The 27,684-nt window shown below is 38.5% G+C and overlaps 1 pseudogene; it reads left to right on the top strand.

The window, feature by feature from the left end:
* Nucleotides 1–1,027: 1,027 nt before the first annotated feature.
* On the top strand, nt 1,028–26,959 carry LOC115116674 (NACHT, LRR and PYD domains-containing protein 3-like; annotated as a pseudogene).
* The last annotated feature ends 725 nt before the right edge of the window (nt 26,960–27,684 follow it).

Consider the following 27,684-nt stretch of genomic DNA (forward strand, 5'->3'; position numbering starts at 1 on the left):
ATACATCGTCTCAAGTACTGCTGTGTCTGCCTCATCTTCTGGGTTCTGCCAACTATTCGTGGCTCAGTTGGTTAAGTGACTGTTTCTCACTCCGGAGACCCGGGTTCGTAACCGGGTCCTGACAAGTACTGGTTACATACACATTTTTCCACAGGTTATAAACTGAAAATGACGTCAGCATTTTCTAAATGTTCTATCTCTTCTTGACACTGGTAGAGAGGCCCTATAGTTCTCGAGCCTTCCCTCCTCGCCTGAAGCCAAGGTCAGTCAGTGTAAATCAGCATTCTAGACAGTCTGGAGATAGTCCGTCCCTGCCATCTGGAGATAGTTCATTCATTTGAACAAAGGAGCAGACCGTCATTGTTACTAAACTCTTGACCACATTCACTTCAGTACTGGGATCAGATAAGAAAATTCATACATATACAGTAACATTTAGTATTTTAATTCATGCATATACAGTACCATAATAGTATTCTGATTAGTACATATACAGTAACATAATAGTATTCTGATTAGTACACCCTGATTGAAATGTATACATAATTAGTCATTATAGTTAAAAATTCCCTTAACAGTGTTTTCACTGTTCCTAGCAAGCTAGTCTTGTTTGTGTGTTCACTGTTCCTAGCAGGCTAGTCTGGTTTGTGTGTTCACTGTTCCTAGCAGGCTAGTCTGGTTTGTGTGTCCACTGTTCCTAGCAGGCTAGTCTTGTTTGTTTGTTCACTGTTCCTAGCAGGCTAGTCTTGTTTGTTTGTCCACTGTTCCTAGCAGGCTAGTCTTGTTTGTAATCAACTTGTCTGACAGGGAAATTAATGTGAAGATGTTGTCCATGGTCACATGTCTGCCTTTGTCCATGTCAGGCTCCACGTGACTCAAAACCACAGTCTCAGACAGTCAGCCACTGGCCTGGTTTCATTTCCCCAGACATGGAAAGACATTCAGCAAGTCTGTGTCTAACCAGAACTGAAATCACATGCACTATTATCAGTTTCTATCTGGTTTCTATTGGCCATTTATCCATTGACGACAGAATATCAGATTTTAATTTGATTGTGTTACTAGTTTCTGCTTAGTTGCAGATCAATGCTGCTGGGGTCCTGTGATTAATACCTGGACAACACTGATGTTGATCAATGCTGCTGCTGTAGGGGTCCTGTGATTAATACCTGGACAACACTGATGTTGATCAATGCTGCTGTAGGGGTCCTGTGATTAATACCTGGACAACACTGATGTTGATCAATGCTGCTGTAGGGGTCCTGTGATTAATACCTGGACAACACTGATGTTGATCAATGCTGCTGCTGTAGGGGTCCTGTGATTAATACCTGGACAACACTGATGTTGATCAATGCTGCTGTAGGGGTCCTGTGATTAATACCTGGACAACACTGATGTTGATCAATGCTGCTGCTGTAGGGGTCCTGTGATTAATACCTGGACAACACTGATGTTGATCAATGCTGCTGCTGTAGGGGTCCTGTGATTAATACCTGGACAACACGGATGTTGTTGAAGAAAAAGTGAACTTTGGAAATTAAGCTGCACCTCCTGAATGAAGAGAGTTATTTGATGAAGGTACGTGTCAAGGAACCTGCAGAATCTGATCTTTCAGTTACAGTATTATATAGAAATCACAATGTTTAACCTCTGATACAGTATTATATAGAAATCACAATGTTTAACCTGCTTGTGACTCTGAAGGAGGATTTGATAAAGAGATGCTCCGTTCACTGCAAGATGCTCCCATCTCTTCATGTACTAGATGCTCCCATCTCTTCATGTACTAGATGCTCCCATCTCTTCATGTACTAGATGCTCCCATCTCTTCATGTACTAGATGCTCCCATCTCTTCATGTACCAGATGCTCCCATCTCTTCATGTACTAGATGCTCCCATCTCTTCATGTACTAGATGCTCCCATCTCTTCATGTACTAGATGCTCCCATCTCTTCATGTACTAGATGCTCCCATCTCTTCATGTACTAGATGCTCCCATCTCTTCATGTACTAGATGCTCCCATCTCTTCATGTACTAGATGCTCCCATCTCTTCATGTACTAGATGCTCCCATCTCTTCATGTACTAGATGCTCCCATCTCTTCATGTACTAGATGCTCCCATCTCTTCATGTACTAGATGCTCCCATCTCTTCATGTACTAGATGCTCCCATCTCTTCATGTACTAGATGCTCCCATCTCTTCATGTACTAGATGCTCCCATCTCTTCATGTACTAGATGCTCCCATCTCTTCATGTACTAGATGCTCCCATCTCTTCATGTACTAGATGCTCCCATCTCTTCATGTACTAGATGCTCCCATCTCTTCATGTACTAGATGCTCCCATCTCTTCATGTACTAGATTCTCCCATCTCTTCATGTACTAGATGCTCCCATCTCTTCATGTACTAGATGCTCCCATCTCTTCGTGTACTAGATGCTCCCATCTCTTCATGTACTAGATGCTCCCAGCTTTTCATGTACATAGGAAGGTGTGAGGAAATGGGTTTAGCAGATTCCCATCTCTGGGTTAACAGGCAGATTAAGTTAGGAAGGTGTGAGGGAAATGGGTTTAAAGGCAGATTAAGTTAGGAAGGTGTGAGGGAAATGGGTTTAAAGGCAGATTAAGTTAGGAAGGTGTGAGGGAAATGGATTAACAGGCAGATTAAGTTAGGAAGGTGTGAGGAAATGGGTTTAAAGGCAGATTAAGTTAGGAAGGTGTGAGGGAAATGGATTAACAGGCAGATTAAGTTAGGAAGGTGTGAGGGAAATGGGTTTAAAGGCAGATTAAGTTAGGAAGGTGTGAGGGAAATGGATTAACAGGCAGATTAAGTTAGGAAGGTGTGAGCGAAATGGGTTTTAAATTATATATTAAATATTTGTTCTTAAGACTGATGAGGAAAGTAAGGATTTTACATTTACACATTTAAGGGGTGGTACAAATTGGTGCATTCACCTTATGACCTCCAGTGGAACAGTAGTGCATCTACACTACTGTAGTTGGCACAACCTTGTGACTAAGTTCACTTCCTGTTTTCAATACTTGAGGGGAATTCAATGTTATCTTTCAGCCTTCCCAAAACCAAAGACAATCTCTGTACAGGATCTGAATTTATAACCTTTTGCATGAGAACTTTCCTGCAATGTAGGGAATTTAAAACTTGTAGTGTTTTTCAGATTAATATAAAAAGGTTTTGAAGTCTGTAATATAGACCACTGCCTCTTCAACAGCGTCAGAAAATATGTGATTTCCTCATGAAATGGTAAATTAGTTTGTAGCTTAACGCAGTTACAAAATGGCTGTAGAAACTGTGGCACAGATAAAGGACGAAAAAAATAGAAAGTGGAAATGATAATGGATGAAATGATAATGGAAAATGTTCAATCAACTAAATAAAAGCAATTAGACCCCACTGATGTTGTTATAATGTTTGAGCATAAGAACACAGGAGTAACCATGGCAATAAGAACACAGGAGTAACCATGGCAATAAGAACACAGGAGTAACCATGGCAATAAGAACACAGGATTAGCCAGGATTAAGTCAACAAACAAAACAAACAACAACAATTGTTCACCGTTCATCCCAACTCAAAAACACCTCAGTTGGTCACAAAGTACGTTTGGGAACCTTAACAAACAGTGACACATTATATTAGTATTATTATTTACAGTTAACATGGAGATGAGGGGACAAATATCAGTCACCACTACATGTTCATGTGATGCATTAAATCACCTGATGGTTTGGATGTATCTGTTAGTAAATTATTAATTTCTAAGAGATAATGAATAAATGAGAACAATTGACATTCAATAATTAGTTGTCACTGTGTTAACCACAACCAACATGTTGGATCTCTGTTTAGTTGTCACTGTGTTAACCACAACCAACATGTTGGATCTCTGTTTAGTTGTCACTGTGTTAACCACAACCAACATGTTGGATCTCTGTTTAGTTGTCACTGTGTTAACCACAACCAACATGTTGGATCTCTGTTTAGTTGTCACTGTGTTAACCACAACCAACATGTTGGATCTCTGTTTAGTTGTCACTGTGTTAACCACAACCAACATGTTGGATCTCTGTTTAGTTGTCACTGTGTTAACCACAACCAACATGTTGGATCTCTGTTTAGTTGTCACTGTGTTAACCACAACCAACATGTTGGATCTCTGTTTAGTTGTCACTGTGTTAACCACAACCAACATGTTGGATCTCTGTTTAGTTGTCACTGTGTTAACCACAACCAACATGTTGGATCTCTGTTTAGTTGTCACAGTGTTAACCACAACCAACATGTTGGATCTCTGTTTAGTTGTCACTGTGTTAACCACAACCAACATGTTGGATCTCTGTTTAGTTGTCACTGTGTTAACCACAACCAACATGTTGGATCTCTGTTTAGTTGTCACTGTGTTAACCACAACCAACATGTTGGATCTCTGTTTAGTTGTCACTGTGTTAACCACAACCAACATGTTGGATCTCTGTTTAGTTGTCACTGTGTTAACACAACCACATGTTGGATCTCTGTTGAGTTGTTACTGTGTTAACCACAACCAACATGTTGGATCTCTGTTTAGTTGTCACTGTGTTAACCACAACCAACATGTTGGATCTCTGTTTAGTTGTCACTGTGTTAACCACAACCAACATGTTGGATCTCTGTTTAGTTGTCACTGTGTTAACCACAACCAACATGTTGGATCTCTGTTTAGTTGTCACTGTGTTAACCACAACCAACATGTTGGATCTCTGTTTAGTTGTCACTGTGTTAACCACAACCAACATGTTGGATCTCTGTTTAGTTGTCACTGTGTTAACCACAACCAACATGTTGGATCTCTGTTTAGTTGTCACTGTGTTAACCACAATGTTGGATCTCTGTTGAGTTGTTACTGTGTTAACCACAACCAACATGTTGGATCTCTGTTTAGTTGTCACTGTGTTAACCACAATGTTGGATCTCTGTTTAGTTGTCACTGTGTTAACCACAACCAACATGTTGGATCTCTGTTTAGTTGTCACTGTGTTAACCACAACCAACATGTTGGATCTCTGTTTAGTTGTCACTGTGTTAACCACAACCAACATGTTGGATCTCTGTTTAGTTGTCACTGTGTTAACCACAACCAACATGTTGGATCTCTGTTTAGTTGTCACTGTGTTAACCACAACCAACATGTTGGATCTCTGTTTAGTTGTCACTGTGTTAACCACAATGTTGGATCTCTGTTGAGTTGTCACTGTGTTAACCACAACCAACATGCTGGATCTCTGTTTAGGGGTCAGTGCTCTAAAATGAGTGACTCTGGGGAGAGAGAAGAGGATGTCCCTGCCTCTAAAATGAGTCTCTCAGGGGAACATGACAGAAGAGTTAAGAGGTGAGATGACATGATGCTGTTTAAGAATTATTAAAGCGTTTGTTTCTAAAACGTTATATCCACATTTTTTTCACATTTGTTATTTTTCATCAGAAATTATCTATAGAATTTTAGCATGACACAATCATTTAGCCTACTATTAATTATTGCCTAATATGTCATCATAACCTTGTTGTTTTGACTAATTATGATCGTTGTTACAAGCTGAATTATGACAAGATTACCGTTATCAACACTCTCTTCACTCTTGTTTAAACCAAAAAGGATTCTATCTTCCTACAATATACAGAACCACTAAAGTTCTATATAGAACCCTTTATAGGAGGTTAGGAAGTGTCTGAGTATACAGTATATATAGAATATATATAGAACCCTTTATAGGAGGTTAGGAAGTGTCTGAGTATACAGTATATATAGAATATATATAGAACCCTTTATAGGAGGTTAGGAAGTGTCTGAGTATACAGTATATATAGAATATATATAGAACCCTTTATAGGAGGTTAGGAAGTGTCTGAGTATACAGTATATATAGAATATATATAGAACCCTTTATAGGAGGTTAGGAAGTGTCTGAGTATACAGTATATATAGAATATATAAAGAACCCTTTATAGGAGGTTAGGAAGTGTCTGAGTATACAGTATATATAGAATATATATAGAACCCTTTATAGGAGGTTAGGAAGTGTCTGACTATACAGTATATATAGAATATATAAAGAACCCTTTATAGGAGGTTAGGAAGTGTCTGAGTATACAGTATATATAGAATATATAAAGAACCCTTTATAGGAGGTTAGGAAGTGTCTGAGTATACAGTATATATAGAATATATATAGAACCCTTTATAGAGGTTAGGAAGTGTCTGAGTATACAGTATATATAGAATATATATAGAACCCTTTATAGGAGGTTAGGAAGTGTCTGAGTATACAGTATATATAGAATACATTTAGAACCCTTTATAGGAGGTTAGGAAGTGTCTGAGTATACAGTATATATATAATATATATAGAACCCTTTATAGGAGGTTAGGAAGTGTCTGAGGATACAGTATATATAGAATATATATAGAACCCTTTATAGGAGGTTAGGAAGTGTCTGAGTATACAGTATATATATAATATATATAGAACCCTTTATAGGAGGTTAGGAAGTGTCTGAGTATACAGTATATATAGAATATATAAGAACCCTTTATAGGAGGTTAGGAAGTGTCTGAGTATACAGTATATATAGAATATATATAGAACCCTTTATAGGAGGTTAGGAAGTGTCTGAGTATACAGTATATATAGAATATATATAGAACCCTTTATAGGAGGTTAGGAAGTGTCTGAGTATACAGTATATATAGAATATATATAGAACCCTTTATAGGAGGTTAGGAAGTGTCTGACTATACAGTATATATAGAATATATAAAGAACCCTTTATAGGAGGTTAGGAAGTGTCTGAGTATACAGTATATATAGAATATATAAAGAACCCTTTATAGGAGGTTAGGAAGTGTCTGAGTATACAGTATATATAGAACCCTTTATAAGAGGTTAGGAAGTGTCTGAGTATACAGTATATATAGAATATATATAGAACCCTTTATAGGAGGTTAGGAAGTGTCTGAGTATACAGTATATATAGAATATATATAGAACCCTTTATAGGAGGTTAGGAAGTGTCTGAGTATACAGTATATATATAATATATATAGAACCCTTTATAGGAGGTTAGGAAGTGTCTGAGGATACAGTATATATATAATATATATATATAACCCTTTATAAGAGGTTAGGAAGTGTCTGAGTATACAGTATATATAGAATATATATAGAACCCTTTATAGGAGGTTAGGAAGTGTCTGAGTATACAGTATATATAGAATATATATAGAACCCTTTATAGGAGGTTAGGAAGTGTCTGAGTATACAGTATATATATACATTTAGAACCCTTTATAGGAGGTTAGGAAGTGTCTGAGTATACAGTATATATATAATATATATAGAACCCTTTATAGGAGGTTAGGAAGTGTCTGAGGATACAGTATATATATAATATATATATATAACCCTTTATAAGAGGTTAGGAAGTGTCTGAGTATACAGTATATATAGAATATATATAGAACCCTTTATAGGAGGTTAGGAAGTGTCAGAGTATACAGTATATATATAATACATTTAGAACCCTTTATAGGAGGTTAGGAAGTGTCTGAGTATACAGTATATATAGAATATATAAATAACCCTTTATAGGAGGTTAGGAAGTGTCTGAGTATACAGCATATATAGAATACATTTAGAACCCTTTATAGGAGGTTAGGAAGTGTCTGAGTATACAGTATATATAGAATATATAAAGAACCCTTTATAGGAGGTTAGGAAGTGTCTGAGTATACAGTATATATAGAATATATATAGAAACCTTTACAGGAGGTTAAGAAGTGTCTGAGTATACAGTATATATAGAATATATATAGAACCCTTTATAAGAGGTTAGGAAGTGTCTGAGTATACAGTATATATATAATATATATAGAACCCTTTATAAGAGGTTAGGAAGTGTCTGAGTATACAGTATATATCTAATATATATAGAACCCTTTATAGGAGGTTAGGAAGTGTCTGAGTATACAGTATATATATAATATATATAGAACCCTTTATAGGAGGTTAGGAAGTGTCTGAGTATACAGTATATATAGAATATATATAGAACCCTTTATAGGAGGTTAGGAAGTGTCTGAGTATACAGTATATATATAATATATATAGAACCCTTTATAGGAGGTTAGGAAGTGTCTGAGTATACAGTATATATAGAATATATATAGAACCCTTTATAGGAGGTTAGGAAGTGTCTGAGTATACAGTATATATAGAATATATATAGAACCCTTTATAGGAGGTTAGGAAGTGTCTGAGTATACAGTATATATATAATATATATAGAACCCTTTATAGGAGGTTAGGAAGTGTCTGAGTATACAGTATATATAGAATATATATAGAACCCTTTATAGGAGGTTAGTGTCTGAGTATACAGTATATATATAATATATATAGAACCCTTTATAGGAGGTTAGGAAGTGTCTGAGTATACAGTATATATAGAATATATATAGAACCCTTTATAGGAGGTTAGGAAGTGTCTGAGTATACAGTATATATAGAATATATATAGAACCCTGTATAGGAGGTTAGGAAGTGTCTGAGTATACAGTATATATAGAATATATAAAGAACCCTTTATAGGAGGTTAGGAATTGTCTGAGTATACAGTATATATAGAACCCTTTACAGGAGGTTAGGAAGTGTCTGAGTATACAGTATATATAGAACCCTTTACAGGAGGTTAGGAAGTGTCTGAGTATACAGTATATATATAATATATATAGAACCCTTTATAGGAGGTTAGGAAGTGTCTGAGTATACAGTATATATATAATATATATAGAACCCTTTATAAGAGGTTAGGAAGTGTCTGAGTATACAGTATATATATAATATATATAGAACCCTTTATAGGAGGATAGGAAGTGTCAGAGTATACAGCATATATAGAATACATTTAGAACCCTTTATAGGAGGTTAGGAAGTGTCTGAGTATACAGTATATATATAATATATATAGAACCCTTTATAGGAGGTTAGGAAGTGTCTGAGGATACAGTATATATATAATATATATATAACCCTTTATAAGAGGTTAGGAAGTGTCTGAGTATACAGTATATATAGAATATATATAGAACCCTTTATAGGAGGTTAGGAAGTGTCAGAGTATACAGTATATACATAATACATTTAGAACCCTTTATAGGAGGTTAGGAAGTGTCTGAGTATACAGTATATATAGAATATATAAATAACCCTTTATAGGAGGTTAGGAAGTGTCTGAGTATACAGCATATATAGAATACATTTAGAACCCTTTATAGGAGGTTAGGAAGTGTCTGAGTATACAGTATATATAGAATATATAAAGAACCCTTTATAGGAGGTTAGGAAGTGTCTGAGTATACAGTATATATAGAATATATAAAGAACCCTTTATAGGAGGTTAGGAAGTGTCTGAGTATACAGTATATATAGAATATATATAGAAACCTTTACAGGAGGTTAAGAAGTGTCTGAGTATACAGTATATATAGAACCCTTTACAGGAGGTTAGGAAGTGTCTGAGTATACAGTATATATAGAACCCTTTACAGGAGGTTAGGAAGTGTCTGAGTATACAGTATATATAGAATATATATAGAACCCTTTATAGGAGGTTAGGAAGTGTCTGAGTATACAGTATATATATAATATATATAGAACCCTTTATAGGAGGTTAGGAAGTGTCTGAGTATACAGTATATATATAATATATATAGAACCCTTTATAGGAGGTTAGGAAGTGTCTGAGTATACAGTATATATATAATATATATAGAACCCTTTATAAGAGGTTAGGAAGTGTCTGAGTATACAGTATATATAGAATATATATAGAACCCTTTATAGGAGGATAGGAAGTGTCAGAGTATACAGCATATATAGAATACATTTAGAACCCTTTATAGGAGGTTAGGAAGTGTCTGAGTATACAGTATATATATAATATATATAGAACCATTTATAGGAGGTTAGGAAGTGTCTGAGGATACAGTATATATATAATATATATAGAACCCTTTATAGGAGGTTAGGAAGTGTCTGAGGATACAGTATATATAGAATATATATAGAACCCTTTATAAGAGGTTAGGAAGTGTCTGAGTATACAGTATATATAGAATATATATAGAACCCTTTATAGGAGGATAGGAAGTGTCAGAGTATACAGCATATATAGAATACATTTAGAACCCTTTATAGGAGGTTAGGAAGTGTCTGAGTATACAGTATATATATAATATATATAGAACCCTTTATAGGAGGTTAGGAAGTGTCTGAGTATACAGTATATATATAATATATATAGAACCCTTTATAGGAGGTTAGGAAGTGTCTGAGGATACAGTATATATATAATATATATATAACCCTTTATAAGAGGTTAGGAAGTGTCTGAGTATACAGTATATATAGAATATATATAGAACCCTTTATAGGAGGTTAGGAAGTGTCAGAGTATACAGTATATATATAATACATTTAGAACCCTTTATAGGAGGTTAGGAAGTGTCTGAGTATACAGTATATATAGAATATATAAATAACCCTTTATAGGAGGTTAGGAAGTGTCTGAGTATACAGCATATATAGAATACATTTAGAACCCTTTATAGGAGGTTAGGAAGTGTCTGAGTATACAGTATATATAGAATATATAAAGAACCCTTTATAGGAGGTTAGGAAGTGCCTGAGTATACAGTATATATAGAATATATAAAGAACCCTTTATAGGAGGTTAGGAAGTGTCTGAGTATACAGTATATATAGAATATATATAGAAACCTTTACAGGAGGTTAAGAAGTGTCTGAGTATACAGTATATATAGAATATATATAGAACCCTTTATAGGAGGTTAGGAAGTGTCTGAGTATACAGTATATATAGAATATATATAGAACCCTTTATAGGAGGTTAGGAAGTGTCTGAGGATACAGTATATATAGAATATATATAGAACCCTTTATAAGAGGTTAGGAAGTGTCTGAGTATACAGTATATATAGAATATATATAGAAACCTTTACAGGAGGTTAAGAAGTGTCTGAGTATACAGTATATATAGAATATATATAGAACCCTTTATAGGAGGTTAGGAAGTGTCTGAGTATACAGTATATATAGAATATATATAGAACCCTTTATAGGAGGTTAGGAAGTGTCTGAGTATACAGTATATATAGAATATATATAGAACCCTTTATAGGAGGTTATGAAGTGTCTGAGTATACAGTATATATAGAATATATATAGAACCCTTTATAGGAGGTTAGGAAGTGTCTGAGTATACAGTATATATAGAATATATATAGAACCCTTTATAGGAGGTTAGGAAGTGTCTGAGTATACAGTATATATATCATATATATAGAACCCTTTATAGATGGTTAGGAAGTGTCTGAGTATACAGTATATATAGAATATATATAGAACCCTTTATAGGAGGTTAGGATGTCTGAGTATACAGTATATATATCATATATATAGAACCCTTTATAGATGGTTAGGAAGTGTCTGAGTATACAGTATATATAGAATATATATTTAACCCTTTATAGGAGGTTAGGATGTCTGAGTATACAGTATATATTTAACCCTTTATAGGGCTCTTTGGTCAGAACTCTAGAGGTTCTTCTTCACTGAATTGATATTCATTATATCCAAACACACTGGTGGTCAGGGAGGCATCTCTTTGTTTGAACGATGGTCCACGTCAACTCTGGCATTGCAATACATACATTACAATACAATACATTACAACACAATACATTACAATACAATACATTACATACATTACATTACAATACAATACAATACAATACAATACATTACAATACAATACATACATTACATTACAATACAATACAATACATACATTACAACACAATACATTACAATACAATACAATACAATACATTACAATATATTACAATACATACATTACAACACAATACATTACAATACAATACAATACATACATTACAATACATACATTACAATACATACATTACAATATAATACATTACATTACAATACATTACATTACAATATAATACATTACATTACAATACAATATAATACATTACAATATAATACAATACATTACAATATAATACAATACATTACAATACATACATTACAATACATTACAATACATTACAATATATTACAATACATTACAATACATTACAATATATTACAATACATTACATTACAATACATTACAATACATTACAATACAATACATTACAATACATTACAATACAATACAATATAATACAATACATTACATTACATTACAATATAATATAATACATTACATTACAATACAATATAATACATTACAATATAATACATTACATTACAATACAATATAATACATTACAATACATTACAATACATTACAATACATTACACTACAATACATTACAATACAATACAATACAATACAGTACATTACAATATAATACAATACATTACATTACATTACAATACATCACAATACAATACAGTACATTACAATGTAATACATTACAAAACAATGCACTACAATACAATATAATACATTACAATACTTTTCAATACAACTTTGTCCATTAGTTACAAGCAAACAACAAATCAATGTCAATCAACTTTGTCCTCTCTCAATTCTCTGAGATGCTTTGTGGATATGGGATATATATAGAACCCTTTATAGGAGATCTTGGGCCCAGATTTCAAAATATTGTTAAGAAAAACTTAGAATGTTTGTTTAACATAATCATAATAAAATATGAATATTACTAATGTAACCCACTGTAAAGAGTTGATATTATAATATATATATATATATATTACTAATGTAACCCACTGTAAAGACTGGGTTTAGTTATTTTGTGCCACTGTTCTGGAACTTCCTGCGTTCTCGTACAGAACTGTCCAGGTCCCTGTACGGTGCCAAGCGGTTACGCGTAGACTGGGCTGAGGTGATCTTTGGGAATAATTACAGAGTTCACTACAGTGTTGAGACGCCGAAGTTTATTATTCAATTTTCTTTTTTCTTTACGGTCAGGGACAGTATGAGTGTAGACAGATCCTTTTCACTCTCTGTCCTTGTTTCAATGTGTGGTTAACCGGATTCATCATCGAGACGAGGGACAGAAACGACCTGCTAGCTAGCCAAGCTAGTCGGTACAGCTAGCTAAGCTAGCTAGCTACTATACCAGCAACATCCTGGTTATCCTAGCTAGTCGGTACAGCTCGGTAAGCTAGCTAGCTACTCTGCCAGCAGCATCCTAGTTATCCTAGCTAGTCGGTACAGCTCGGTAAGCTAGCTAGCTACTATACCAGCAACATCCTGGTTATCCTAGCTACCAAATCAAATCAAATGTATTTATAAAGCCCTTCTTACATCAGCTGATGTCACAAAGTGCTGTACAGGAACCCAGCGTAAAACCCTAAACAGCTAGAAATGCAGGTGTAGAAGCACGGTGGCTAGGAAAAAATCCCTAGAAAGGCCAGAACCTAGGAAGAAACCTAGAGAGGAACCAGGCTTTAAGGGGTGGCCAGTCCTGTTCTGGCTGTGCCGGGTGGAGATTATAACAGAACATGGCCAAGATGTTAAAATATTCATAGATGACCAGCAGGGTCAAATAATAATAATCACAGTGGTTGTCGAGGATGCAACAGGTCAGCACCTCAGGAGTAAATGTCAGTTGGCTTTTCATAGCCGATCATTCAGAGTATCTCTACCGCCCCTGCTGTCTCTAGAGTGTTGAAAACAGCAGGTCTGGGACAGGTAGCACGTCCGGTGAACATGTCAGGGTTCCATAGCCGCAGGCAGAACAGTTGAAACTGGAGTAGCAGCACGGCCAGGTGGACTGGGGACAGCAAGGAGTCATCAGGCCAGGTAGTCCTGAGGCATGGTCCAAGGGCTCAGGTCCTCTGAGAGAGAGAAAGAAAGAAAGAATGAAAGAGAGAGAGAGAATTAGAGAGAGCATACTTAAATTCACACAGGACACCGGATAAGATAGGAGAAATACTCCAGACCCTAACCCCCCGAAACATAAACTACTGCAGCAGAAATACGGGAGGATGAGACAGGAGGGGTCAGAAGACACTGTGACACTGTGGCCCCATCCGACGATGTTTGGACAGGGCCAAACAGGAAGGATATAACCTCACCCACTTTGCCAAAGCACAGCCCCCACACCACTAGAGGGATATCTTCAACCACCAACTTACCATCCTGAGACAAGGCCGAGTATAGCCCACAAAGATCTCCGCCAAGGCACAACCCAAGGGGGGTTATTATATAACTGAAGTTTATTTAGTGCTTTATCACTACATCATCACCGGCTGTCTGCATTTCTTGTGGACCGATGGAGCTCCCCGGTTGTTTCTTCCACCTGTTAAATCCCGGTGAGGCTTCTCCCTCTCTCGTTGACGGATGCTGTCTACCTCTGTCTGGTTCTCCTCTCTTCACGAGATGGACGGTAAACTTAGTAGTGTTTAAACCCTCTGTGTCCAAGGACCGAACGTTTGTATATTATTTTCATGGCGCCTCAATAGGCTGAACACATTACGTTTTCAATGTTTTTTTCTGATAAAAACTAGTTCATTCCATCCGCCATGGAGCCCAGTTTCATAACATTACATTATCTTATATTATGTCTCTAGTTATGAAGTAATCGTGAAAAAAAACAGACCTTATTTTACGTCATTTTTCACCCTTCCAGCTCCTATTAGTTCTGTTGAACACCGTGGAATACCAACTCACCTTCTGAAATATACAGCCAAATAATCACTAGTCAGGTGATCAAACCTCAACCTTAGTATACATGCATTTTCAAATATTTTCTTAATATCTCATATTGGGACTAAACAGCCTCGGAATAGAAAGAGAGCATCTTCCAGCACGACAACAATTACAACATGCAACGGTTAGCGAATTACAACATGCAACGGTTAGCGAATTTACCTCAACATGCAACGGTTAGCGAATTTACCTCAACATGCAACGGTTAGCGAATTTACCTCAACATGCAACGGTTAGCGAATTTACCTCAACATGCCCCTCATTTGCGCGACAAGGCAGAGTAACGACACAAGCTTTTTGGCGGTGGCTGAGTTATCTGCTTGTGAGAGAAGTTGGAGAGCGGGTCGATGCTGGTTGATGAATTGACAATGAATGTAGTAGAGGGAACATTTCCTGTGAGGGGGAGTGGTGGTGTATCCAGGGAGAAAACTAAACTAATCTATTGTGGTCTTCTGCTGCCATCTATTGGAATTATGTAGGAACTGCAATAGTACTGAATAATGTGTCATTCCTTACTAAGGTAGTAATTACTCAGAATTGCAAAAGATAACATTTTCTAGTTCATTTTACCATTAAATAACCATTTATAGTGTACAAACATTGAAACTGACATAAACCAAAAACACCATACATTTAGTAGATGAGAGATGTAATGTTTGTCTCTGTTGTGTTGAAGACCAATCAAGCATGAGAGACCAGCCTCCCCTGTTCCCAGCTGTGTGTCCATGAAGAGTGACAAGTCTATGGATCATCCTATAGAGTTTAGAGAGGGAGACTTTTCTACTGAACAAAGGTAAGAAGAACTCATGGGTCAGTGAGTTAAACAACACTGTCTCTAGTGTGTGTGTGTGTGTGTGTGTGTGTGTGTGTGTGTGTGTGTGTGTGTGTGTGTGTGTGTGTGTGTGTGTGTGTGTGTGTGTGTGTGTGTGTGTGTGTGTGTGTGTGTCTGAATTCCCTGGATGAGGAGCTGTATTCTCTGTCCTGATTGTCTAGTCACTTTTACCTCTACCTACATGTGGATATTACCTCAACTGCCTGGTACCCTGCACATTGACTCAGTACTGGTACTCCTCATAGTCTCATTATTACCTCAACTACCTGGTACCCTGCACATTGACTCAGTACTGGTACTCCTCATAGTCTCATTATTACATCAACTACCTGGTACCCTGCACATTGACTCAGTACTGGTACTCCTTATAGTCTCATTATTACCTCAACTACCTGGTACCCTGCACATTGACTCAGTACTGGTACTCCTTATAGTCTCATTATTACCTCAACTACCTGGTACCCTGCACATTGACTCAGTACTGGTTCTCCTTATAGTCTCATTATTACCTCAACTACCTGGTACCCTGCACATTGACTCAGTACTGGTTCTCCTTATAGTCTCATCATTACCTCAACTACCTGGTACCCTGCACATTGACTCAGTACTGGTACTCCTTATAGTCTCATTATTACCTCAACTACCTGGTACCCTGCACATTGACTCAGTACTGGTTCTCCTTATAGTCTCATTATTACCTCAACTACCTGGTACCCTGCACATTGACTCAGTACTGGTTCTCCTTATAGTCTCATTATTACCTCAACTACCTGGTACCCTGCACATTGACTCAGTACTGGTACTCCTTATAGCCTCATTATTACCTCAACTACCTGGTACCCTGGACATTGACTCAGTACTGGTTCTCCTTATAGTCTCATTATTACCTCAACTACCTGGTACCCTGCACATTGACTCAGTACTGGTACTCCTTATAGCCTCATTATTACCTCAACTACCTGGTACCCTGGACATTGACTCAGTACTGGTTCTCCTTATAGTCTCATTATTACCTCAACTACCTGGTACCCTGCACATTGACTCAGTACTGGTACTCCTTATAGCCTCATTATTACCTCAACTACCTGGTACCCTGGACATTGACTCAGTACTGGTTCTCCTTATAGTCTCATTATTACCTCAACTACCTGGTACCCTGCACATTGACTCAGTACTGGTACTCCTTATAGTCTCATTATTACCTCAACTACCTGGTACCCTGGACATTGACTCAGTACTGGTTCTCCTTATAGTCTCATTATTACCTCAACTACCTGGTACCCTGCACATTGACTCAGTACTGGTACTCCTTATAGTCTCATTATTACCTCAACTACCTGGTACCCTGCACATTGACTCAGTACTGGTACTCCTTATAGTCTCATTATTACCTCAACTACCTGGTACCCTGCACATTGACTCCTTATAGTCTCATTATTGTTGTTTTGTCTTACTATTTCCTTTGTTTTTTTTACAAGGTACAATGTAGCACATCTGGTGAACAGGTTCCACATCCTCAGTCAGACCAATACAAACAGGATCAGCAGCACAACAAGGTATCAGGTCTGGCGGAGCATTTATCAATACTGATAGGACGGGAAGAAAGGGAACGCTGCTCTCAGATCAGTTTTCTCCATTCAAATTTTTCCTTGACATTAAAATATGTCACAATACTGACCACAGATCAGCTTATATTAACACCTATGGCTTCAAATATTGAGGAGGCTTATTATAATTCTTACCCAATAAAAATGCACTAAATCCCAGATTTCATCATTGTGTTCATGTTAGGATACACATCATTAAATATATTGAGACAAATTACAGACAGTAGCCTACAAGTAGCAAAATATAACTCAATATACTGAACAATGTGATTGAAATAGGCCTAAAGCCAACAGTTCATAGTTTAATGCAGTCATCTCGGTTTTCATTTGAAGCAAATTTGTAGAAGACCCTTGTTTGAATCAACTGCAACGACATTGGCAACTTTGTTCTGAATTCATCTGCAGTCACAGAGAGACGGATAAACCATGTGATTCTATGTTTAGCAGAGATCTTCTGTGTATAAAGTCATGCGGAAGGGCAAACAAGCATCTAACAACACAATCAGCTGTTGTAGTGGTCTGAGGCAGGTGTTAGATTACTCAGCTGTTCTAGTGGTCTGAGGCAGGTGTTAGATTACTCAGCTGTTCTAGTGGTCTGAGGCAGGTGTTAGATTACTCAGCTGTTCTAGTGGTCTGAGGCAGGTGGTAGATTAATCAGCTGTTCTAGTGGTCTGAGGCAGGTGGTAGATTACTCAGCTGTTCTAGTGGTCTGAGGCAGGTGTTAAATTATGAGCATTTTCAATAGTTTATTGAAGCAGCTGAATGCTCTTCAGATGAAGAGGAGGACGATCGTGACAGTTTGTCTCTTTTGTGTTGAAGCCCAATCAAGCAGGAGAGACCAGCCTCCCCTGTACCCAGCTGTGTGTCCATGAAGAGTGACAAGTCTATGCATCAACCTCAACACTTTAGAGAGGGAGACTTTTCTACTGAACAAAGGTAAGAAGAACTCATGGGTCCTGGTCAGTGAGTTAAACAACACTGCCTCTAGTAATTTCTCCTCTCCCATTTTCCCATTTATTGTTGTTGTTTTCATAATCCATAGGCTAATCCTTTTGTCCATTTTCATAGTCGTAAAACAATATTAAACAAACACAACATTCCCTTTGTTTGTGTGTGTGTGTGTGTGTGTGTGTGTGTGTGTGTGTGTGTGTGTGTGTGTGTGTGTGTGTGTGTGTGCGTGTGTGTGTGTGTGTGTGTGTACTCCCTGGATGAGGAGATGTAACCTCATCTTTTGTCCACAGAAACCAACAGGGGAGATCAGAGTCAGAGATTCTCAGTGGTCAGTCTTCCCAGAGTCATCAAACAGACCTGGCCTCCATATTCAGAGTATGTGGTCCTGTTATGTACATTTGTTTTTGTTTACCTCAAGTAAAGTTGATCTGTCAAACATTCATTAATGTGTTGATGAGAAAGCATTTAGTCTCTTGCTTAACTTATTTACTTTATTTATTTCAGTTGCTTGAAGAGAACATTCTGACATTTGTGAAGAACGAGCTGAAGATGTTCAAGAGGATTCTTAGTCCAGAACTCCCAGAAGGCTTTGAGAGTCAGAAGCAGGATAAGGAAGTGTTGGACCCTGAAGATGAGAAGCAGGAGAGCAGTGCCAGAGAGGGGGCTCTGAAGATCACACTGCACATCCTGAGGAAAATGAACCAGAAGGAGCTTGCTGACACACTGGAGAAATGTAAGATCTGTCTGCCTCATGTTGAATGCTGTTTTATAACATTTAAAAGCTGTAGCTAAAGTACAGCTAAAGTAGCTGTGTAACTCAATGATATTGTAGCAGCCTTAACACAACACCTAGTGACCTCATCAAGTAGCAGCAGGGACGTGTTCTGTTGATTCCCGGGTGGCGCAGTGGTTAAGCCATCAGAGACTCTGGGTTCGCGCCCAGGCTCTGTCGTAACCGGCCGCGACCGGGAGGTCCATGGGGCGATGCACAATTGGCTTAGCGTCCTCCGGGTTAGGGGGGCTTGGTCGGTAGGGATGTCCTTGTCTCATCGTGCACCAGCGACTCCTGTGGCGGGCCAGGCGCAGTGCACGCTAACCAAGGTTGCCAGGTGCACGGTGTTTCCTCCGACACATTGGTGCGGCTGGCTTCTGGGTTGGATGCACGCTGTGTTAAGAAGCAGTGCGGCTAGGTTGGGTTGTGTATCGGAGGACGCATGACTTTCAACCTTCGTCTCTTCCGAGCCCGTACGGGAGTTGTAGCGATGAGACAAGATAGTAGCTACTAACACAATTGGAATTGGGGAGAAAAAGGAGTAAATTTAAAAAAATAATAATACCAAAAATAATATAATCAGTCACACCAGTCACATTTATACAGTCAGTTAAGTGAATACATTATTATAATGTACAACTTTATAACAGTCCTACAATACTGTAGGCATTAAAACAGACGTAATATTCATATCCTCTGTGTTATTTCTAGATTCAGATGAGCTCGCTGTGATTTGCCAACGTGAACTCAAATCTAATCTAAAGAAGAAGTTTCAATGTGTATTTGAGGGGATCGCTAAACAAGGAAACCCAACACTTCTCAATAAGATCTACACAGAGCTCTACATCACAGAGGGTGGAACAGGAGAGGTCAATAAGGAACATGAGCTGAGACAGATTGAGACAACAACCAGGAAACAAGCAAGACCAGAGACTGCAATCAAATGTCACGACATCTTCAAACCCTTACCTGGACAAGACAAACGTATCAGAACTGTGCTGACAAAGGGAGTCGCTGGCATTGGAAAAACAGTCTCTGTGCAGAAGTTCATTCTGGACTGGGCTGAAGGAAAAGCAAATCAGAATGTCCAATTTGTATTTTCATTCCCTTTTCGGGAGCTGAATTTGATGAAAGAGGACAAACACACTTTCATTGAACTTCTTAATCACTTCTCAATGGAAACCAAACAATCAGGAATCTCCATCTACAACAAGTACAAAGTTCTGTTCATCTTTGATGGTCTGGATGAGTGCCGACTGCCCCTAGACTTCCAGAAGAACAAGATCTGTTGGGACGTCACAGAGTCAACCTCAGTGGATGTTCTGCTGACAAATCTCATCAAGGGAAATCTGCTTCCCTCTGCTCTCCTCTGGATAACTACCCGACCTGCAGCAGCCAATAAGATCCCTTCAGGGTGTGTTGACCAGGTGACAGAGGTATGAGGCTTCAATGACCCACAGAAGGAGGAGTACTTCAGGAAGAGATTCAGTGATGAGGACCTGGCCAGCAGAATCATCTCACACATAAAGACATCAAGGAGCCTCCACATCATGTGCCACATTCCAGTCTTCTGTTGGATTTCTGCAACAGTCCTTGAACACATGCTGAAACATAAGAGAGAAGAGATGCCCAAGACTCTGACTGAGATGTACACACACCTTGTGGTGTTTCATACCAAACAGAAGAATGAAAAGTATCTTGGGAAAGAAGAGACAGGTCCACACTGGAATAAAGAGAGCATTCTGTCACTGGGAAAACTGGCTTTTCAACAGCTTGTGAAGGGCAATCAGATTTTCTATGAAAAAGACCTGAAAGAAGCTGGCATTGATGTTAATGAAGCCTCAGTGTACTCAGGATTGTGCACACAGCTCTTTAAAGAGGAATGTGTGCTGTACCAGGACAAGGTGTACTGCTTTGTTCATCTGAGCATTCAGGAGTTTCTGGCTGCTGTATATGTGTTCCTCTCATTCATCAACAACAATGAGAATCTAATGGCCAAACTGAGAACAAACGACGAGCCTGAAGTTACTTTCTACAAGAGTGCTGTGGATAAAGCCTTACAAAGTGAGACGGGAAACCTGGACCTTTTCCTCCGCTTCCTTCTGGGCCTCTCACTGGAGTCCAATCAGAAGCACTTACGAGGTCTACTGACAAAGACAAGAAGCAGCTCAAAGAGCCATGAAGAAACAGTCAAGTACATCAAGAAGAAGATCAGAGAGAATCCCTCTCCAGAGAGGAGCATCAATCTGTTCCACTGTCTGAATGAACTGAATGACCATTCTCTAGTGGAGGAGATCCAAAGCTATCTGAGATCAGGAAGTCTCTCAAAACCCAAACTGTCACCTGCACAGTGGTCAGCTCTGGTCTTTGTGTTGCTGACTTCAGAAAAGGAGCTGGATGTGTTTGACCTGAAGAAATACTCCAGATCAGAGGAAGGTCTTCTGAGGCTGCTGCCAGTGGTTAAAGCCTCCAGAGCTGTTCTGTGAGTAAATACAATGACATTTAAGAACTAATCATCAGGTATAAATATTCAGTTTAGAGAAAAATATGTATTATTGCTAACCTTTTTATGTCAATTTATTGATTTTCACATTACATAACATTATGATCGTACAATTCTAGGAGACGTAAAACATGAATATATATGCTGTTTGAGAAAATAAACCAAATGCATCTGCAATTGTCCTTGTACACTACTGGTGTTAAATTAACAGTGTGTTTGTGAAGTCATGATGATCTCTTTCTCAGGCTGTCAGACTGTGGAGTCACAGAGGAAGGCTGTGCTTCTCTGGTCTCAGCTCTGAGGTCAAACCCCTCACACCTGAGAGAGCTGGATCTGAGTAACAATGACCTGAAGGATTCAGGAGTGAAGCTGCTCTCTGCTGGACTGGGGAATCCCCACTGTAAACTGGAGACTCTGAGGTCAGTATTCCTGTAGTTGGTCAACAAGTGATAACTGTTCACAGGATTCACATGTGTTTACCAGACACACATAGTCCACACCATATGTGTTTGGACAGTGAAGCTTACAGTTTTAAATGTGGTGCTATGATCCAGCATTTTGGATTTGAGATATAATGTTTCATATTAGGTGACAGTACAGAATGTCACCTTTTATTTGAGGTTAAAGGTGAGAGGTTAGTATGTTTTGTTGTAGCCTCTAACTCCCTCACTCATTATTATTCATGATTCATTCATGATCTTTCTCAATCATGGCGTCACAGGCTTGATGTAGTCATTGTGTTCAAAGAATATGGGACCAAATACTCAACTTTTGACTACTTTAATACACTATTAGTGAATTGGTCAGAATATTTATGACTTCTTCGAATGGAGGACTAGATACATAAAGTGCTTTTATTTCTCTAAATGGTGAAACAGATATGTATTAAAATACCCTCAAATAAAAGGTGACATTATAAACTGTCACCTCATATGAAACATTTGATCTGAAATCCAAAATGTTGGAGTATAGAGACACATTTAAAATGTTAGCTTCACTGTCTAAATAGATATGATGTGGACTGTATACTCAATACAATCTAAATCTGATACCTCACTGTCTAAATAGATATGGTGTGGACTGTATACTCAATACAATCTAAATCTGATTCCTCACTGTCTGTCTTCTGACTGATACTGCTTTTTAAACTGGTCTGGTCAGTCTACTCACATATTCGTACTAAACATGTTTCTATCTGCAGGCAATACTTTGATCATTTATAATAATGATGATACATTAATTTATGAATAGATATGGCAGCTTTCAGGACTGATACTGATGTAACTGAACATTTAGAAAACATATACTGTCACTATTTTCACCACCAAAGAATAGCAGTGTGGTTTTAATAATGATTTGACTCTTTGCAGGCTGTCAGGCTGTCTAGTCACAGAGGAAGGCTGTGCTTCTCTGGTCTCAGCTCTGAAGTCAAACCCCTCACACCTGAGAGAGCTGGACCTGAGCTACAATCACCCAGGAGACTCAGGAGTCAGACTGCTCTCTGCTGGACTGGAGGATCCACACTGCAGACTGGAGAAACTCAAGTATGTGGAGGGTTTATGTCAATGTTCATATCAGACATGTTTGACTTATCAGGCTAGTTAAGACAAACATTCTGACCACCTCTTGGACAAAGTTATATGCTGACTGGGTGTGAGTGTGTGTCCTGTGTGTCCAGTTTGTTCCTATGTATGTGTGTATGTGAAACACACACTGGACACACACACAAACACACTGGACACACACAAACACTGGACACACTCACACATAACTTTGACCGTGTGTGCCGTGTGTGTGTGTGTGTGTGTGTGTGTGTGTGTGTGTGTGTGTGTGTGTGTGTGTGTGTGTGTGTGTGTGTGTGTGTGTGTGAGTTCAGGTGTATCCTTCAATGACTGTCTGTTCTTCTGCTTACCGCTACAGTGTGGAACATGGTAGAGAGAACAGAATGAAATCTGGGCTTAGAAAATGTGAGTGTTGACAGCTGTGAAGAATATAACTAAGAATAAGTCTTAATTCAAGTTAAGTCAAAGTCAAAGACCACCATCATTACTTACTTGGTCATATTAAATATCAGCTGTAGTTCTACAGAAGCAGAAATCAAGGACACCAAAGTTTACAAAGAGAAGCTTTGACAATGTGTGTGTGTGTGTGTGTGTTACATAAGACATGTGTGTTTGTGTTTATGCAGGTATGTGTGTGTGTGTGTGTGTGTGTGTGTGTGTGTGTGTGTGTGTGTGTGTGTGTGTGTGGCGTGTTCGTGTTACATTAGAAATGTGTTTGTGTTTATGCAGGTGTGTGTGTGTGTGTGTGTGTGTGTGTAATTAATGGGAATAAGTGTGTTTTATATTACCGTACAGTGCAACATATGATCATTCAACAAGTCTCAAGTTACCTTAACTTCTCCTTTTGATACCTAGAAACATCTACATTAAATGAATTAGTGAAAAGTGAGTTAACATTCTAATGTGAATGATGATGATTTCTAATATTGTGTCTGGTTTCATCCATCAGATGTCTGTGATCTCACACTGGACCTAAACACAGTAAACAGACTCCTCTCTATGTCTGAGGAGAACAGAAAGGTGACATGTAGGACAGAGGAGCAGCCGTATCCTGATCACCCAGAGAGATTTGAGGGCTGGGGACAGGTGCTGTGTAGAGAGGGTCTGACTGGGCGCTGTTACTGGGAGGTAGAGTGGAGTGGAAGAGGGGCTGATATAGGAGTGACATATAAAGGAATCAACAGGAGAGGAGAGGTTAAGGAATGTTGGCTTGGATACAATGACAAGTCCTGGAGTCTGTACTGCTGTGACAACCGTTACATTGCCTGTCACAATAATAATCCCACTACCATAGACGTCCCCCCCTCCAGCTGCTACAGAGTAGGAGTTTATCTGGACTGGTCAGGCGGCACTCTGTCCTTCTACAGAGTCTCCTCTGACACACTGACCCACCTGATCACATTCACCTCCACATTCACTGAGCCCCTCTATCCAGGGTTTAGGGTTTATGATGATTCCTTTGGAATTTCGGACTCCTCAGTGTCCCTGTGCCAGTGATACACACACACACTGACACACTCACACACAGACACACACACACTGGACGGACACACACACTGGACACACACACACACACACACTGAACACAAACAGACACACACACACACTTTGGATACGAACACACACACACACACACACACACAAACATTGGACACATGCACACACAAACACACACTGGATACACACATTGGACACATATATTGGGGACACACACACATTAGACACACGCTCTAGTGCACACACACGCACACACACACACACTGGACACACACAGACACACAAACTGACACTCACACAAACACATAGTGGACACACACACACACACACACATATAGGCGTTTTCAAAAAACATATGCCATTCAGGGCACCAGTCTAGGACCAGTGGTTGCTTGGCAGTTTCTGGACCACAGGTTCTAGAACTGCTTCTATCCCAGCTCTATCTGCCTGTTAAATCAGTTTCTGGACCACAGGTTCTAGAACAGCTTCTATCCCAGTTCTATCTGCCTGTTAAATCAGTTTCTGGACCACAGGTTCTAGAACAGCTTCTATCCCAGTTCTATCTGCCTGTTAAATCTGTTTCTGGACCACAGGTTCTAAAACAACTTCTATCCCAGCTCTATCTGCCTGTTAAATCAGTTTCTGGACCACAGGTTCTAGAACAGCTTCTATCCCAGTTCTATCTGCCTGTTAAATCAGTTTCTGGACCACAGGTTCTAGAACAGCTTCTATCCCAGTTCTATATGCCTGTTAAATCAGTTTCTGGACCACAGATTCTATCCCAGCTTTATCTGCCTGTTAAATCAGTTTCTGGACCACAGGTTCTAGAACAGCTTCTATCCCAGCTCTATCTGCCTGTTAAATCAGTTTCTGGACCACAGGTTATAGAAACAGCTTCTATCCCAGTTCTATCTGCCTGTTAAATCAGTTTCTGGACCACAGGTTCTAGAACAGCTTCTATCCCAGTTCTATATGCCTGTTCAATCAGTTTCTGGACCACAGATTCTATCCCAGCTCTATCTGCCTGTTAAATCAGTTTCTGGACCACAGGTTCTAGAACAGCTTCTATCCCAGATCTATCTGCCTGTTAAATCAGTTTCTGGACCACAGGTTCTAGAACAGCTTCTATCCCAGTTCTATCTGCCTGTTAAATCAGTTTCTGGACCACAGGTTCTAGAACAGCTTCTATCCCAGTTCTATCTGCCTGTTAAATCATCAACCTGTTTCCATCAGACTATTAGAACATGACTGAACCTTTTGGTTCCTTTTCTGATCTTTTACCACTTTGCATTTTTTATGATATATTTTACTGTTTGTGTTTGTACCACAGGAGGTTGGTGGGACCTTAATTGGGGAGGACAGGCTTGTAATGGCTGGAGGGGAATAAGTTGAATGGTATCAAACACGTGGTTTCCATGTGCTCCATTTCATTCACTCTGTTCCAGACATTATTATGAGCCGTCCTCCCCTCAGCAGCCTCCTCTGGTATGTACTGTCCTATATGTGAGAGAGATCCAACAAGGAATTACAATGTATGTATTACTTTTAATACCTGCAAATGGCAAATAAACTACTTGAACACCTTATGAATGTCTGCAGCCGACTAGACTGTTGGCGTCTGACAAGAGGTGAAAATATTACAGGAATATTCTGCAAATGTTGATGAAGACGTCACTCAATCCACCCAAAACAACATGCAGTCTTTCCACAAGACTCCCATGAAGTTATAGTGTGACGTTATGAGTTGACTTTAAAGTAACATTCTCAGAACATACTGCACTTGTTTTATACTCTTTTAGATGGATCCTCTGTTTATCATCTTGTTTTATACTGTTTTAGATGGATCCTCTGTTTATCATCTTGTTTTATCCTGTTTTAGATGGATCCTCTGTTTATCATCTTGTTTTATACTGTTTTAGATGGATCCTCTGTTTATCATCTTGTTTTATACTGTTTTAGATGGATCCTCTGTTTATCATCTTGTTTTATACTGTTTTAGATGGATCCTCTGTTTATCATCTTGTTTTATACTGTTTTAGATGGATCCTCTGTTTATCATCTTGTTTTATACTGTTTTAGATGGATCCTCTGTTTATCATCTTGTTTTATACTGTTTTAGATGGATCCTCTGTTTATCATCTTGTTTTATACTGTTTTAGATGGATCCTCTGTTTATCATCTTGTTTTATACTGTTTTAGATGGATCCTCTGTTTAAACAATTTAAACAATAACACCGTTAAAATACCAATTTGATAATTTGTTCTGTTTTTTATGTTGAAAAACAAATTGTATAATTATATATGGACATACGCTCCATAGTTGTACAAGTAAACAAGGATATATTGTACTTTTCATAATTAAACATACTTGAAACAAGAAAAAGCTACTTGTGAAAACAGTTGCGTTATTGATTTTACAGTCGCTTGTTGACGTTTGTCATGAATCATGACCTGGAGGCAGAACTGCTACAAAGTCAAATTGGCTGTGGAAAATAATGTTGTTTTATGGTCTTAAATTAAGGGAAGGATTAGCAGTGTGGTTAGAATGGAGGTTAGGATTAAAATCAGATTTTATTACTTTGTGCCTGTGCCAACTAGTGACCTCTTTGCTGAACTGCCTCCAGGGCAAGATTCATGACAATAAATGCCAACCTGCCTCCCAGTCATCCCCTCCTTATCTTTACAAGGCTGCAGAACATGCAAGCTAGTGATGTGGGGGTTCTCTCATAACCCTCAGTCCCCAGGTGGGTAGATGGCAGGTTGAATAAAGAGAAGCTAGTGATGTGGGGGTTCTCTCATAACCCTCAGTCCCCAGGTGGGTAGATGGCAGGTTGTATAAAGAGAAGCTAGTGATGTGGAGGTTCTCTCATAACCCTCAGTCCCCAGGTGGGTAGATTGCAGGTTGTATAAAGAGAAGCTAGTGATGTGGGGGTTCTCTCATAACCCTCAGTCCCCAGGTGGGTAGATTGCAGGTTGTATAAAGAGAGGCTAGTGATGTGGGGGTTCTCTCATAACCCTCAGTCCCCAGGTGGGTAGATGGCAGGTTGAAAAAGAGAAGCTAGTGATGTGGGGGTTCTCTCATAACCCTCAGTCCACAGCTGGGTAGAT

The sequence above is a fragment of the Oncorhynchus nerka genome, unplaced genomic scaffold (assembly GCF_034236695.1).
Source record: "Oncorhynchus nerka isolate Pitt River unplaced genomic scaffold, Oner_Uvic_2.0 unplaced_scaffold_715, whole genome shotgun sequence".
Classification (NCBI taxonomy): Eukaryota; Metazoa; Chordata; class Actinopteri; order Salmoniformes; family Salmonidae; genus Oncorhynchus; species Oncorhynchus nerka.